This window comes from Neopsephotus bourkii, unplaced genomic scaffold, assembly GCF_033783945.1.
Source record: "Neopsephotus bourkii isolate Nb327-2 ecotype Australia unplaced genomic scaffold, CSIRO-AGI_Nbou_v1 NB_1511, whole genome shotgun sequence".
Classification (NCBI taxonomy): domain Eukaryota; kingdom Metazoa; phylum Chordata; class Aves; order Psittaciformes; family Psittacidae; genus Neopsephotus; species Neopsephotus bourkii.
In genome coordinates, this window is record NW_026901987.1 from 1,965,785 (window position 1) to 1,981,242 (window position 15,458).

The following is a 15,458-nucleotide window of genomic DNA, read 5'->3' on the forward strand; positions in this document are numbered from 1 at the left end:
AACATTTAAAACCCTGATTACTGCATTACCTTTCTTGCCTTTCATACTCTATGTCAAGGCAGGAGCTGGTCCAAAGCATGCACACAGATACAAAAGCAGAAATGAATGTTTCAGCAAGACAAAAGTAAGGCAGCAACGACAAGCACCAAGCTCTCCTAAGAAGAGGTGGAGAGTTACACCAAGCTAATTCAAAGGGATTTCATACTGCATAATAAAAGCCTCACCACCAACAGCATGGCTATTCCATGGAACAAGCACGTGTGCCTCTTAAGGGCCCCAGCACCCCACATCCTCCGTGCCACACAGCATTACTCAGAGCAAAAACCTATTGTATTAAGCAGCCCGATTCTCAAGATCAACACCTCTGCTACCCTGTCAAGCCTGGAAAACCTGGGAAGGTCACGAAGCAACAAGAAAGCGGTGAAGCTCGAGCTGGCATGCAGCAGAAAGCAAGTTTTCAGCCTCTACCTTTGGTTCTGCAGCTCTTGGATAGATGCTTTCTCTACTCATCCATTGCAAGAATGACATAAAACCGAGATGCTTAACATGCACCGGCACACTCATTCTCTGGAAATGCCACAGCTACTTAATGAGTGAAGCTGGGACAGCACCAAACCTGACACCATGAAGTCACAAATTTCCCTGCGTATGCTGACATCTCTTTAATGGTTCTTTGGCCACAAGCTGATGTATCAATTAATGTGGTCAGAACAGATTTAGTAGCTCAAGATATTGCAACTAATTTATCAGATTCCCAACTAGATTCCTAAATTTCCATTTCCTAGGTAAATACCTGGAAAAGCTATTGAGGCAGCATGTTTCACTACTGTCACCCTGAAAACTAAATCAAAAGGTTTTTATGTGCCAGAAGTTAACCCTGAGAACTTGTTTCTTGATTCTCAGCAGATACGTATAGATTTCTTTTTTCTTTTTCTTTGCCAGAAGATGAAGTTCTGGATCAACAGTTCAAGTTACACCAATGAAGCTCTGAAAGGCTGATTTTAAAGACCTTTCAGCCCTCTCCAAAGCTGCTTTTTCCAGAGAACAGAACAATCCTGCTTCCAAAATTCTTTCATCACCACCTCTTACTTATGCACTGAGCATAGCTCCTTTTCTATTTTTTTAAAATGAGTTGATGAATTAACCCAGCTAGACCACACTGCAAATAAACTCTGCCTCTCCTTCCAACACAGACCCATTCACAAGCATTTAAGTCTAAGACTCACCAGACAGAGCTGAAGTTGCAGGCAAGCCAGTCATCAGAGCTAAGAGAAGGATTATGCTTGCCCTACAAATTCTGAAGCATTTGAATCTTATTTTTAGTTGTACACAAAGGGCAATAAATGGAAAATCTTATTGTAACCACCACTTTTTCATGGCCACCCACACTTCCAACACCTACAGCAAAAGTATATAAATGCAAAAACCCCACAACTCATGGCTCATCTGAGAAAGGGACGCAAACTGGCTAATTGCTGCTACTTTTTTTCCAGTTTGCATTTAGAGTGCCATTATATTTTGCTAAACATCAGGGTCAGCTATTCGCATACCTACTGTCTGAGCTCCTGCTGGATTTTCATAGAGTTGTAGAATAGTCAGGGTTGGAAAGGATCTTATGATCATCTAGTTCCAACCCCCCTGCTGTGGACAGGGACACCTCACACTAGACCATGCCACCCAAGGCTCTGTTTTCACACATTTAATCAGTTGTTTTCTCTGAGTTACCTGGTAGAGTCCTTCTCTTAAGTGCACTGACCACTGATCAGTTTTTAAATGATGAAATGGAGGAGGTGCCTCTCCCTAACTCTCAGTTTCTCCCCCCACTTCCCAAACCTACCGAGGTACAAGGAGTTAATGCTTCACTTACCTGTGAGAAATTATGCTGAATACTCTACCCAGAAACTGGCAATTGAAAAAAAATCCCTTTACACTCATAACAGAAGAACTTCAAACAAATTGCTGTCAAGGATGATTTCATTGTGTTTAAATCTACTTCACTTCAAGCTGCTTTGCAAATTACTCTTTAATTTTATACCCCAAAACTTCCAAGTCTACTATGACGCCAGTTTACTCTCATCCGTCCTGTGCTCGATTCTTTCCATCTACCAAAAGTAACACAAGCATGAGCCTAATTATATCCAGAAAAACCTGCAGGAATCTAATTCGGTTAGCTGAGTAAAGAAGAAATAAAGAAAAAAGGTCTATCTTAAGACCAGACTCAACAAGCTTACAGATGATGCCGTGTCTGGGGATGGAGAAAGGAAAGGCAACAATATCATGTCATTAACTACCTTGCTGCCTCTGAAAGCACAAGTTATTATAGCCAGAAAAGCATCCACTCCAACACTTATACTTCTCAACTCTTTGCAAATCATAACAGGAAACACATCCCACAAGCTAGCCAACAATATTTAACAAAATAATCTAAGACAAAGGGTAAGCTCTGGAAAAATGTACCTGCCCTTTACCTGCCCTTTACCTTTACCTGCCCTTGCTCATTAACTGCGCACTAGACCCATTGCCTTCCCACAGCCTGTGGTCAGCCCAGTGCGGAGCAGGCTGTTCTCTCCACACGCCACTGAAATCAGTGTGTGCTTCTCTGGCGAGGATTTAGGTCATAGGACCCATGTGTTGAATGCTGCAGAATGTGGGCACCTAACTAATACGAAAATAAATGGGTCATACACCACTGAACTAACAACCACACCATCCCCAGGCCGGGCACTGAATGACTGTGCAGGGCTCTGCCAGTGGGAGAGGATAGGCTGAACCAGCAGTGAAAACGAAACTGATGTGGTGAGATGGAGTTTACTTTTCACTGGTCTGGCGACAGAGAAAGTTGATCCTCGCCATCATCATCTCTCAGTCTTTTCTGTAAAAAGAAAAAAAACCCACAAAACAACATGCAGGGGCACGTAAGCTGCCCTGTGGAGACAGGCCAGCACCTCCCCTCTCCTTGGTAAGGGGAAGTGCCACTGGCCCTGTGTGGTGGGAGAGCTGTGACTCAGTGCCCCAGGCTGACACACGCAGTGTCACCTGCAGCAGGGAAAAATAAAACTCCTTGCCACAACACGGCGGCCACGTGGGAAACACCGAGTCAACAGATCAATGACACCGCCTGCCCACGCGGCCCGGCGCACCGCTGGGGTGAGCAAACAAACCAACCTGTGGTCAGTGCCAGCAAAACAGTTTGTTTCATATGGTGTGCTACACCACCATAAACACCACTGTCCTCCTCCGCTGTACCAGCTAAACACAGCCAAACACAAGCGGGATGCTCCTCCTGGCTGCACAGCCCCGGATCACCATGCACACCTGGATGGGGATGTCTCTGGCATGGGGCTCTTGGTCAGAACTATCCAGAGAGGGACTTCAGCTCACCACCCACCCCACGTGTGCACATGCAGACGCTGTGTGTGAAGCTACACCAGCACTTTTCAGACCAGACTGATTATATCTGTCAAGACATATATATGTATTTTAATTACATACTTACATATATATGTCTATTATATATAGATATATTTTATTTATACACACACATGCATACATATGTATATATAAATAAACCCCCATGTTTAATCAACAGATATATTTGCAGCAAACACCTACCAAAAGCTGTGCCTGGCGGCTACCCAGGTTTGGGGTACAGCCTGCCTTGTGAATACAGAGAGTGCCCAGGAGCACCTGATCACACCAAGGGACCAATGTAGTGCTGGCAGGGGTCAATGGCAGGGGGCAGCATAAGTAACCAGATCAATCAGCAGCAAAGATTTCCCTTATATTGTAGGAAAATGCTTGTTGGCATTTGTGAGCACTATGCCTAGGACAGGATGCCATGGGAGGTCGTGAAGCTCCCCAGGGTGGGAGAAGCATGAGATGTTGCTTGATGTGCAGAGCCCTGTATGCCAGTACCATAAAATGGGTTAGAACATGCCTTCTCCACTATAAGAACAGCACTCCAGCACGAAAATGTGCCAGAAACATCATGAAATCCAGATGTGGCCACATCTTGCATCAAAATCCAGGAGGATAAAATCATCATGTCCTCAGGTATGGCCATGGCTCTTTGGGTTTGGTAGCGAGCATTAGGAGTGTTTGGTAAGTCAGTGTTCAAAGGGATGCGACTTTGCCTCCAAAAATCCAATTTCTTTCTTAATTCAGCCAAGTTACCTGACCTTTCAGTGCAGATTTTTAAGATATGTTTTTCCCAGGCTGTGGTAGGCGGGTGACAGACATTTAATCACCAGAATCTGCATCATAAAATTTTACATTATTTACATCTGCCTACAGATGGCTGTAGGACAGGCTTCAAGAAATCTGCTCTAAAATTTCTGAAGCATTCTGAAGAGCTCATACCTAGCAAATAGCAAATTTGCGTGCAGGCGTTCCTGTGGTTCGGATTACCCTTTTTTGTTTTATCTGAACAAAGCACTTGAATGGCTGAATTCTGACCACTGGACAAGCAGCACAAATCAGGACAGTTTATTAGATGCAGAATGCTGTTGATGGGAAGTTATTTTTGCTGCTTTTAAAGGAAAGCACACGGGGGTAAAACACAGGGAGAAATGTGAGCAGGGTGTGGAAATTGCTAGGAATCACCACCCGTCTCTGCTGGGATGCCAGCAGCCCTGCCCCAGCATCTGCTCCAAGCCACAACCATGTCCCCAGTGCCTGAGCAAAGCCCCATCCATACTCTGCCATGAGCAACTGTTCAGGATAACAGTGAGTCGCTCAGCAGAGCATAGCTTTTCCCTAATTCCTGTACTCCCTCATTATCATACACATGGTCTAAACCTGCCCAGGATTAATTCCCAGGGGACCTGGAAAAAAGTTTTTTATCTCAGCACATGCACCATGACAGGGTTTTGCAATCTACGCTGTCAGAATAAGGAAGACCCCTTTTGCTTTGAATTTAAACATCAAATATGTATTATTTTTATGAAGATCGTATTAATCAGTATCCTTAGTTTTATAAAAACTAAGTAATAAATGGAAGGAGGCTAGGGGAAGGCATACTTATTTAGGAAATACACTGCACCCCCCTGGAAAAAGCAAGGGGAATACAGTTGTTACAGCTGGGTCTGCCTGGTGCAACTGCTCTTTCTGACAGGGCTAATGAACAAGAGGAAGTTGCTTCTATGGGAATTGCAATAGCAAGGTAATTGTTACAAGCAGAGTTTGTATCAAAACAAGCCAGCCAGTGGGAAGCACTCGTAAGTAAGCAACTGTCAGCTTGCCCTGGCATCTACTTCTGCCAGCACGGATCTGCATTCACAATGGGTACAACCCTGGCCAACAACCTAACAGGTGATACATGTGTTTCCTAGAAGATAGAGCACACATCAACTTTTAAAAGCTTGACTTATCTTGAGCACAAGACTACAGTTAAAAAAAAGGAAAACATGTATTTCATGACAGTTTCTATATCCTGATTTTCAAGTTTATTTGGCCCTCAGACCTATTTTACTGTTGGAAATGGAGACTTCTGATTATTTGCAGCTCAAGAAGTACCAAGACAAACTTCCTATGCACTTTTTGGAATGAGAGGGGTTTTTCTATTTATGTCCATTCAGTTTCTGGCTGTTTTTTTTTCAAGACCTAAGAAGGATATCATTTTTAAAGTTATTTCCTCTGAAAGGTTTTTTAATAGTGAATTTACAAGATGCCTAATGATAAGCTTTTCAAGTATCACGAGAAAAGCCTGCAAAAATTTATGAATAAGGCTTCCAAACCTCATGGGAATGGTGCTAAGTAGGACTAATGAACAATGTGTTGTTTCTGCCTGCCTAGCTGTTAACAACTCCTATTTTCAAGTTTTCTTCTCTTAAGACAAGTGCTAGAAACAAGTTTCAAAACAGACCCAAAACTGTCCTGTAGTCAGATGACTCCTGCTATTGCAGATCTGATTAATAATTGCACCACATATTGTGAAGCTCACAATGAAATGGCAACGCCCTCCCTTTTCTGGAAAACAAAACCAAACCAACAACTTGTAAGGCCTATTTGACAGCAAATTCCATGACAATCCTCCCCCTTTCTCCATTCCTTACTACCTTCACTACTATTTTTCCTGATACTGATTGCACCAGAAAATATTTTCCCCTCTCTTTACAAAAGGAATCTCTGTGTGCATTAAAACCCCAGTCCTCCTCTGCAATGGATTTTTCATGTTTTAAATAATTCTTCTGGTGTCACTTAAGCAAATAAAATAAATGAAGGTGCATTTCTAATACAAGCTCTTCAATTCCAAAATACTCCTATATTTTTAGAAGTAGCATTACCAACTGTGTAAGCATTCAAGAAAAACTGACCAGCAATGAGTGCTGTGGTCAGCTTCACTGCCCTGTGCTGATTAACAGTTGAAATGCCTTGTATACATTTGTACTGCAGTGAATGAACAAGGGCAGGAACATGCACAGTGCCACACTGTGAACCATGACTTTGTATTGCCTCTGGCTCAGGTGGCCTTTTGCCAAGCTGCTCTACCCCATCATCTTCAAGAGGAAAACCTGCTAACCACAATGAGACCTGCTTTTATTTTAAAGCAATAAAGTTGTGCTCAAGCCTTTTGCCAAACTTGGCAGCTCTAAGGTGTCCCACCCCCTGGACAGCACATCCATGCCACACTTATAATAGTCCAAAGAACTTCCATCTCCAGATCCATGCCAGAATGAGGGTTAGAACCCCCCAAAAGTTAAAAAGGATCAAACTTGTTTCCCCTGTCCAGAACAGCCCACTGATTCGGTGCCAGTCTTATGCTATGTGAGGTTTGAGAGGAGGATTTAGCCACGATGGGGGAACAAAACATGTGCACAGTGCCATAGCCGCTCCCTCTCCTGGGAGGAAAAACCAAAGCACAGGACACACACCAGGAACTACGAACCAAGACTGAGGAGAGAGTAAGGAGTCTGCAGCCTCCTCAATCCCCTCTGACCCTACCAGATCTGTGCACAACTTTCTCCACCGTCCTACAGCCAGGTGGAGCAGATAATCCCACATGGGGGGCACTGGAGGTGGCAAAGAAGGTGCTACTGATGCTTAAAGGGCCTTTTGGGGCAGCAGGCTGAAAGGAGAAGCAGCAAGAGGGCTCCTTCAGAGGAAGTATTCTGGAAACCCCAAAGAAGGAGGATATGGGTTCTATGATGAGAAAAATACTGGGATGCCAGCAGTCCTGCCGAGCAAATGGTGGCCTCCAAACTCAAGCAGAGCACATGTGTTTTTGACACATCACACCGTGGTAAGCGTACACACACTCACCCAGTTGTGGAGAAAAACAAAGTGTAGTTAGGGGGGTGGGGTGAAGAAATATATTTTAAGTACTTCTTACTATGGTTTACTATGGTAGCAGAACACTTAGAAAAGCCTTCAAAATGACAATCACCATCTTGGTTAAAAAAGCAAGTAACTATTTCAATAACAATTTATTCACCACCTAATGTTTGATGCTGAATTACAGCTTTTACAGTATTTTTCTAAAGTATGATGTTTACTGCCTCCACCTTGCCACCCCAGGACCCTTTTTTTTTTTCTTTTCTTTTTTCTTTAAATAGAAAGGAATTTGAATCATAACTTACATGTAACTTTTCTAGGTTCTGTGCTGGCTAAAGTGTTCTCACGATGCAGGGAACAGGATCAGTGGAGAAAGTAAGAGGCTGCAGCAATCCATTAAGAACTGACCCTCCAAAGCTTTGTAGGGCAATGCTCTGGCAACTCAAGTCGATAGCAACCTAAAATAAAATAAAGGTAGGCATTAAAAAATTCAAGCACTGGATCTTCAGAAAATTTTTCTTTTTCCCTTCCCTTTCCTTTTTCCTTTCCTCTTCCCTTTCCTTTCCTCTTTCCTTTCCTTTTTCCTTTCCTCTCCCCTTTCCTTTCCTCTTTCCTCTTCTTTCCTCTTTCCTTTCTTCTTTTCTTTTTTCTTTTATTTTCTTTTTCTTTTCTTTTTTCCTTCTATTTGGGAGCTGCTTTTTTTTTTTTTAAACAACAGAAGGTCTTTATGTCAGATATGACAATTACATTATGCCCATTATATACCTCCTCTTACATTTAAGCTGTAGACATCTTACAACAAAGACTGTTTTCTTCGCATTCATACAGGACCCAGACATCGGAGGCTTCTGAGAACAGCTACAGGAAAATTAACACTTCTGTGATTATTCTACTAGATCATACCACAGGTATGTGCATACTTATGAACACATACTAGGAAATTCTTTATGACGAGAGTGGTGAGCCACTGGCACATGCTGCCCAGAGAATCTGTGACTGCCCCATCCCTGTCAGTGCTCAAGGCCAGGTTGGATGGGGCTTTGAGTGACCAGGTTAAAAGCTAGATCAGCTTTTAAGCTCAACCCAAACCATTCTGCGGTTCTATAAAACTGCACATTGCTCCAGAAGCGTGTTCCAACAAAACCAGCAAAATGATCAAACAGACTTTTAAGCAACAACCCTGGCTTTTGTCAATGCTTTGCTTTGATTTCAGTTAGGAATTTAAGTCAAGAACACCAAATTTGTTCCTTTGTTTCCACTTTATTCTGGGGAGCTTCAGAGAGGAAACACCATCAGCATAGTTCCGTACCCCCCGGGTCAATGCAATGTGCGTATTATTCCTCCGTCCCTCCTAAAGCAAAGCTGCCTGTCACACCAATCTTCATAAAAGAAAATTGGAGAGGGAAGAAAACGTTAAGTTTGCTGTGTGTGCCCACAGCAAATTCATGGTGCTGCCATTGCCGTGCAAGGGGTTCGGGGCTCATTCCCTGGAAGGGAGACACTCTGGGACAGGGAGGGCTGGAAGAGGGTGACACCCCTCCCGGCACCCAAGTCCCAGCATCCCCATACAGCCCAGATCCCACTCAATGACTAGTCCCAGCTGACTTGAAAAGGCATCCCCCTATCTATCAATGAAGCGGTCACACTCTGAAGTGGCTGGGGAGGAGGGTGGGAAGGAAATACTTGTGGAAGGCAAAGTAATTATTTTTAAGCTACAGGGGGGTTTCAAATTGGAGTTTTCAAGTTGCCAGTGCCCAACACTTCACTGTTTTCCTGGGGAAAAGAAACACCTGAATGCTTAACTACTATTTACTTGAATAAAGTTGTGATTGGGAGTGGAAAGGAATATGAGTTTCTTTTGAACAGAAGGGGACAGCAGCAGTACAAGCAGTGGCATTTATCTATCTTCCCAGGATTATTGCAAGGGCTGTGTTTGCAGAATGACCACAAACTAGATAAAGCTAGATAAAAGGGAGAGGTGAGGGGAAGTTAAAAATCCTACTACTGTTTTTCTGAAATTTGCAAAATGAACTCCTCAGGAAAAAACTTCAGGTTTCTCAAGAAATGTCTACTGACTCCGTAAAAAGGCCAAAAAATAGATCAGAGCAGAGCAAATTGAAGAGGTTTGATTGTTGCTTTTTGTAAGCATGCTTGTATGTTTGATGTTTTCTGGGGACTGATGCTACACCATTTTACTCCAAGCCTTCTAGAGAACTGATCACTTATGAGAAGCAGGTTATTTCTTCTGGATGACACTCTCCTAGATGATTTACTAACAGATGTTCTAAATACTGCTACATTTAAGGATTACTTATATGGGTACTTGAAAAGAATCATGAGGCAATGCCAGGAACACAATGCTTGTGTGCAGCCAGTTTATGTAATTTCCTCCAACGGGGCATAATATTCATTGACAGACTGTTAAGAGGACCGAATATTTATGGTCACAAATATATATTATCTAAATTGCCTATAAAACTAAAAATATAAACTCAAATCTGTTCAGTCATAAATCACTGGTAGAACAAAAATAACTGCTGCTTACTCAATAGCAAAAGGAATAAAACCAGAGAAGGCTCTGTGCTTTCAAGGACAAGTCAGTTTTCCGAGCTAAAGTTGCACTTGCCACACCATATCAGAAGGAAAGGAGAATAAACAGAAGTGGAGAACAGGGAAACAAGAAAAGAAGCGGGGGCGGGGGGAAAACTTCCAGTGCCATGTTTTTCTGAGAAGGTGTGATTGATGTTCACTGCTGTAGAAATCATGAGGCTACATCCCAAACATTTCATTCCCTCTGCAAACGTCTCACTCCGTGTATCACCCCATGTTCCCTAGATATTATTGCCCTACACAGGATGATCCAGCCAGCATCAGGTTTTACACATGATCTAAAACACGAAAGCAGGAATCTCTCTGCCCAGGGGTCAGCTTAGGGTAGAATGAAACCCAACTCCCCTGCCTATGCTCAACATGGGAGCTTCTTCATGCTCTCCATTCAATAAAAGAATTTTCTTTCTGAAACAGGCAAATTGTTAAAAGCAAAACTGTTGCTGCAGCTGGAAACTTACAAGGAATACATGAAAACTGAACTTATACAAAAGGAAGAGCCAACAATGCATCTACTGAAGAGGAGTTTCAGCATTTTAACATGCTGACCAGCCACATTTACAGCATGGGAAGAGCTGGATCCTAGGCAGGGGCAGACGCTCTGTCCACTCCAAGGCTTGCTCACATGAAGATCTCTGCTCTCAGCACAGGCTTCCATATGTAGGCAATCAGTTACACAATCTGAGAAGCGACAAAATCACTATTCTACGCCAACTTGAAGACCCAGTTCCTGAAGTCATGGGGGGTGCCAGGAAACCTTATCTTTATTTTTAAAAGCATTTGTCTTCACAGCTGCAGAGAAAGCTAAAGAAATGACAATACTTCAAAACAGACACTGTGTTTAAAAAAACTCACGTTGTTTAAAGACTTCTGTACAGTTTTTGAATCAGGTTGCCTTTCTCCCCTTTGTGAGGGCTTCTAGTACTGCATGGTGGCTCAAGTTAGCACTGAAGAATGCAAATGTAAAGGAAGACGCACCAGACATCACAACTGGCAGAAGGAAGCATGATGCTTAAAAGGTATGTACTTCACAAAAACACCTTCCAGCTTGGATTTATGTTAAACAGAGGGTATGTTTCAAAGAGAGCTTTTGTTGTTAATGCAAAATAACAAGAGCTTTGACGTTTAAAGAGGCGGAAAGCTGGTAAGTTCTTCAGTTTGCAGTGAACAAACCAATAAAGATGATGAAAAGAGCACAATGAACGCACCTGGGTATTACTCCAATTCACATGAAATATATTTTCAGACACATTAAATCACGTAATCATGCTCAAGAAAACCAGAGAAGTTGGGTGGGCAATGAGGGAGGTGAGCAACAAGTACACAGTGGGGTTTCAAAACACACTAATGTTCACAATGGGTCCATAACATCAGGGTAAGTAAAATGAACACACAGGACAAGATGAGTCAGTGAGCTTCTCACAGATGTGGACAGGAGAAAAAGTATGTAAGGAAAGCTGTGCACCAGTGAGCAGGGAGAAGTGAGCACTGATGTGCTAACAGAGCTGGTGCTCTCTGAAGCAACACCTCACTTGGTGGAGTGCAATGCTTACACAAATGTGCAGTGTCATTAGTCCCAGTGAAGTCAAGGATACCAGTCTGCTACATGCAATACCATCACAGGTTAGCAAATGCGTCTTCTTTACATTTTGTGTGCTTTCGGGTGAAGCTGAAGAATATTTCTTTCTGGTTGAAACAGCTTCATTGGAACATTTATAGCTTGCAACTGCTTGAAGGATCGCCTGAGGCTGAGAAGGCATTTGCAGTGCTTTTGACATCTAGTGCAGGATCTCTCCCTGAAATCTCTAAATTAGACCCAGGATGTTATTGATACCTATGTCAGAAAAGATATATGGCCTGCTTCACTATTACTGCATTTAATTTCCTCCTAATAACCTGCTCGGTTTTTCCAAAGAAGAACTTGTCCATCACTTCTCTTAACGTGCACCATTTGGCCAGAAGCAGCCAAAACCATGAGTCTGAAGGGCACAGCAGCTTCTTCCCCAGTGCCCAGAGGTGGGATACAGAAGACTACCACAACCACGGAGGTGTGGATCAGATGCAGGGAGGTACCCACCCAGGACCACAAGGCCTGGCTCTGTGGTACATCCCTATCTGGGTGACTTGTGTCAACAGTCAGTGGAGATGAGAATAGGCCATTTCTTCAGATAATCAGGAATCAGTCTGTCTAGAAACCATGACTGAAGTCATCAGGAGAAGCAGCAGGATAACTGCCGCTGACTGACTGAAGGGGAAGGCAGCTGGTGCCTCCCTGCGCTGACCAGGGAAGCACTCCAGGGTCTGCAACTGGATTTTCCCCAGCTACACTTAACAGCACTAACTGGGCTTAAATGGAAAACCTGCAGAGCTGCTGAGGCATAGGCATGGGGGGAATTTTCCACCCCCTCTTGTCCTCTGGTTGAAGTCAACTCTGTGACACATCAACCATGCTGGGCTAGGAGAAGTGGGAGACTGTAGCTCAAGAACATCACCACAGGAACTTACAAATCTCTTCACGTAAAATCTGAATGACTTTATCATTGGAATATACTTGACGGAAAATCAAGAAAAAATGTTTTATCTTGGTGGTATGACTCATGAAAGAATGGTTAGGTGCAAAAGGAACGTTATCAAATGACACAAGATGAGTGTGCCCCATGCAGTAAAACCAAAACAAAGCAAAGTCACAGCCTAATACTTTGTGTCAGATCTGATGAAAATTCAGATATCTGTCTTATTTCTCCTTAAGGACTGGAAATTTTGATTCATACACATGCAAACTGGAGAACATAAGATGGTTCAGGGATGAGGACGAAACTGCTGTTCTGGAGCCTGGCATCTCAGACGACAATACTAGACTAACCAGCGCTAGGTCTCTTGGGTAAGGACACTTCCCAGGGCAGTACACAATGATGCAGCTCACTGTGTTCAGGCTCTCGGACTCCTGCCCAACACACGTGAACCACAGGAACGCATGTCTGCCCTGCTGAAAGGATGCTCCCACTTTGAACAATTATCACAGTCAGAGTTTTACTGCTGATTTCTTTTTAAAAATGCAAATCAAGAGAACAGTTAACACAGAATGAAAGAACGGGCCACAGTCAACCACAAAAACTTTCCATAAGGTTCAGCATGTGGGAAACAGATAAGTAAACGCTGCGAAAGATGAACAATATTTAAGTATTAACACAAATGTTTGTTTTGGGAAGGTTTATCTGGCATCTCTACCGGTTTTCCTCCAAGCCCTAATACAAAAATAACTATGTCTTAACTGCGACTGGGAGAGATGGCAGCAGCTCAACATTGCTCCCTTTTTTTTCTACATACTCAGGAAAAACCCTGACATTTTACAGCATCAGACAAACTAATTCTCAGGTGATTTCAGACCAGGGTGAAGTCAGTGATGCATATGCAAGTTCAGAAAGTTCAGTCAATGGTCTCATTTTCATCAGCCTGTGAAATAAGGACATAAGCAAACAACACAGAGAGGTATTATCCTTTAGCTCATATAAATGATGTATGCAACAGTTGCACGTTTACTATGAAGAAGGAGCCTATTGATGGAGGTACGTGTCTACCACAAGCCTGCACAAGCTGTGGTGGGGCTGAGAGTTGGCCAACACTGCATCTCATGTGCAGGAGCTGCCTCTGAGCTTCTCTGTCTTCACCCTCTTCCCAAGCAGGAGAAAGGTGAAAGACCTAAAAATGCTTTGTGTGTTATCTTCACTGACTGTGACAAACAGAAGAAGAGAAAGGCAGAATCATGATGGGAAAGAGCTTCAAAAGTAAGTTCCCTGTTGGGCAAACTCAAGTCTGTTCAACAAGCAAAGCCAGAGAGGCCACGCACAGTAATGCTGAGAAAAAGGAAATGGTACTTCATTTTAGCCAAAGTCATAAATCTTACCAGAGAGCCTCTAACGGCAAAATGTCAAGCAGGGGAATTTTTATACACAGATAATTAGTTGAGTTGATATTGGGTTTACTGTTCTGTGTAGTGCCTTCTCAACCTGCAAAACACCACACAAGGCTCTGGCTGCCTTGCTGTCGCCAGCTTCACTGGGAGGCATATGGCTGACATTGCCAGAAAACCTTACTAAAAAAGGGTGGAGATGGGTATTTCTGCCCCACAGAAATCTCTTTGAGATGAACACAGAAAGATTTTTTTTTAATGGGAAAATGTGCCACCTTTATCAAATTGCGCCCCCCCCCTCCTACAGGGAAGATGGACCATCAAGACACTTCCCACCATTAGTACCCTTGTCTCCTGGAGTACAGACACCACACATAGATCCTGCAGAGCAGGCAGTTCAGTCAGGGAAAAAGGCTGACCCACCAAAGCAGAGAAAGAAAATGTGGTTGAGGAAATTCATCAGCCAGAAGCAGCTGCGGAGCTGCCTCACAAGGACTAAGTCAACTGGGTGTTCTCACCACCTGCACTGGGAACAAGGCAGCCCATCCACCAGCACTCATTCCTCGATATCTTGCTCTGTTCCGGAGCACAGCCAGCTACTTCCACTAACTATAGACGTGGGCAAAGACTGTACCGCATCTAATAATCAGACCGCAGTTCCAGTCACAGAAAAGCCACTTTTCGGTTTCTAGATGAGAGGGTATCCAGGGCACATATGCCGCAGCGCAGTGGGTACATTAGGTGCCGGCGAGCACCCCCAACAGTTCTGATGATACCTTAGAAGGGACTGATTTGGTCTAGAGGAGGAGGTCTGGAAGCCTTCATCCCCAAAAGATGCCTGAGTTAGAGAATGACCCAGACAGGAAAGCAGCTTGCTGCTCTGCAACTGGCCGAGAGACGCATCAGTGAGCAAGGACACCCCATCCCATTTGCACTGTGGGGATTTACAGTCCCCACAGACTGTCTTGGTGCTCTTAACTACTTTCTGCCCACCTTCTATCCTCATTTTCATCCCCAGTCCAGTGCAAAGGCAGACACACTGCATTGCTCAGCTACACTCCTCTGCTGCTCCAGAAAAGCTGGAAGCAGATTAAGGTTATGGGACAGATGAGCTCCACCACACCGTCAAGCTTCATCTCCACAGGGTTAAACAGCAGCTCCCTTGTCCAAAGCTCAGTTATCTTACTACCGTATGTTAAACTGAATGACCAATCTGTATTTACTGCACCAAACTACAATTATGGGAGGGTTTTTTTCAATCATTCAGCCTAATGGTATGCAGCTGTCACAGAAATCTTTGAACACATCAGTGGCTCTCTTTGAGCTGATTAACCAGATAAGGAACTGTAGCCAAAAGACATGAAAGGATGGGTCCAAATTTCAAGCTCTCAGCTGAGCAAAGAATTTAATTCAAAGGACTGTACAAAATGGGGTGTGTGTGCTTCACAACACAAATGAAGGTTTTGTTTACTACTGATATAAGCAGGTGAAAAACCTTCTGTTGCTCAGTTTAAAAATCAGTGCACACCGGCCTCAAAGTGGTGCTGATGAGCATTACAGCTGCCACAGCAATCTGTGTGGATGCCAGTATTTGTGCCGTTTTTTCCTCTGAATTGGAACTGAGGGAGAACCCACCAATTAACTTTACACTGAAGAAACCCTGTGATGC

General features: G+C 43.5%; 1 protein-coding gene across 4 annotated transcripts in view; it reads right to left on the reverse strand.

The window, feature by feature from the left end:
• The window catches only part of BACH2 (BTB domain and CNC homolog 2), a 191,277-nt gene that overhangs the window by 78,246 nt on the left and 97,573 nt on the right, over nucleotides 1-15,458 (reverse strand). For 3 of the 4 annotated variants that reach the window (XM_061369812.1, XM_061369809.1, XM_061369811.1), the window contains exon 3: nucleotides 7,578-7,730. The gene's annotated coding sequence lies outside the window, so the exon portion shown is untranslated. Of the gene's footprint in view, nucleotides 1-3,315; nucleotides 3,458-7,577; nucleotides 7,731-15,458 lie in introns of all 4 variants that reach the window. The other variant, XM_061369810.1, reaches the window with a different exon arrangement.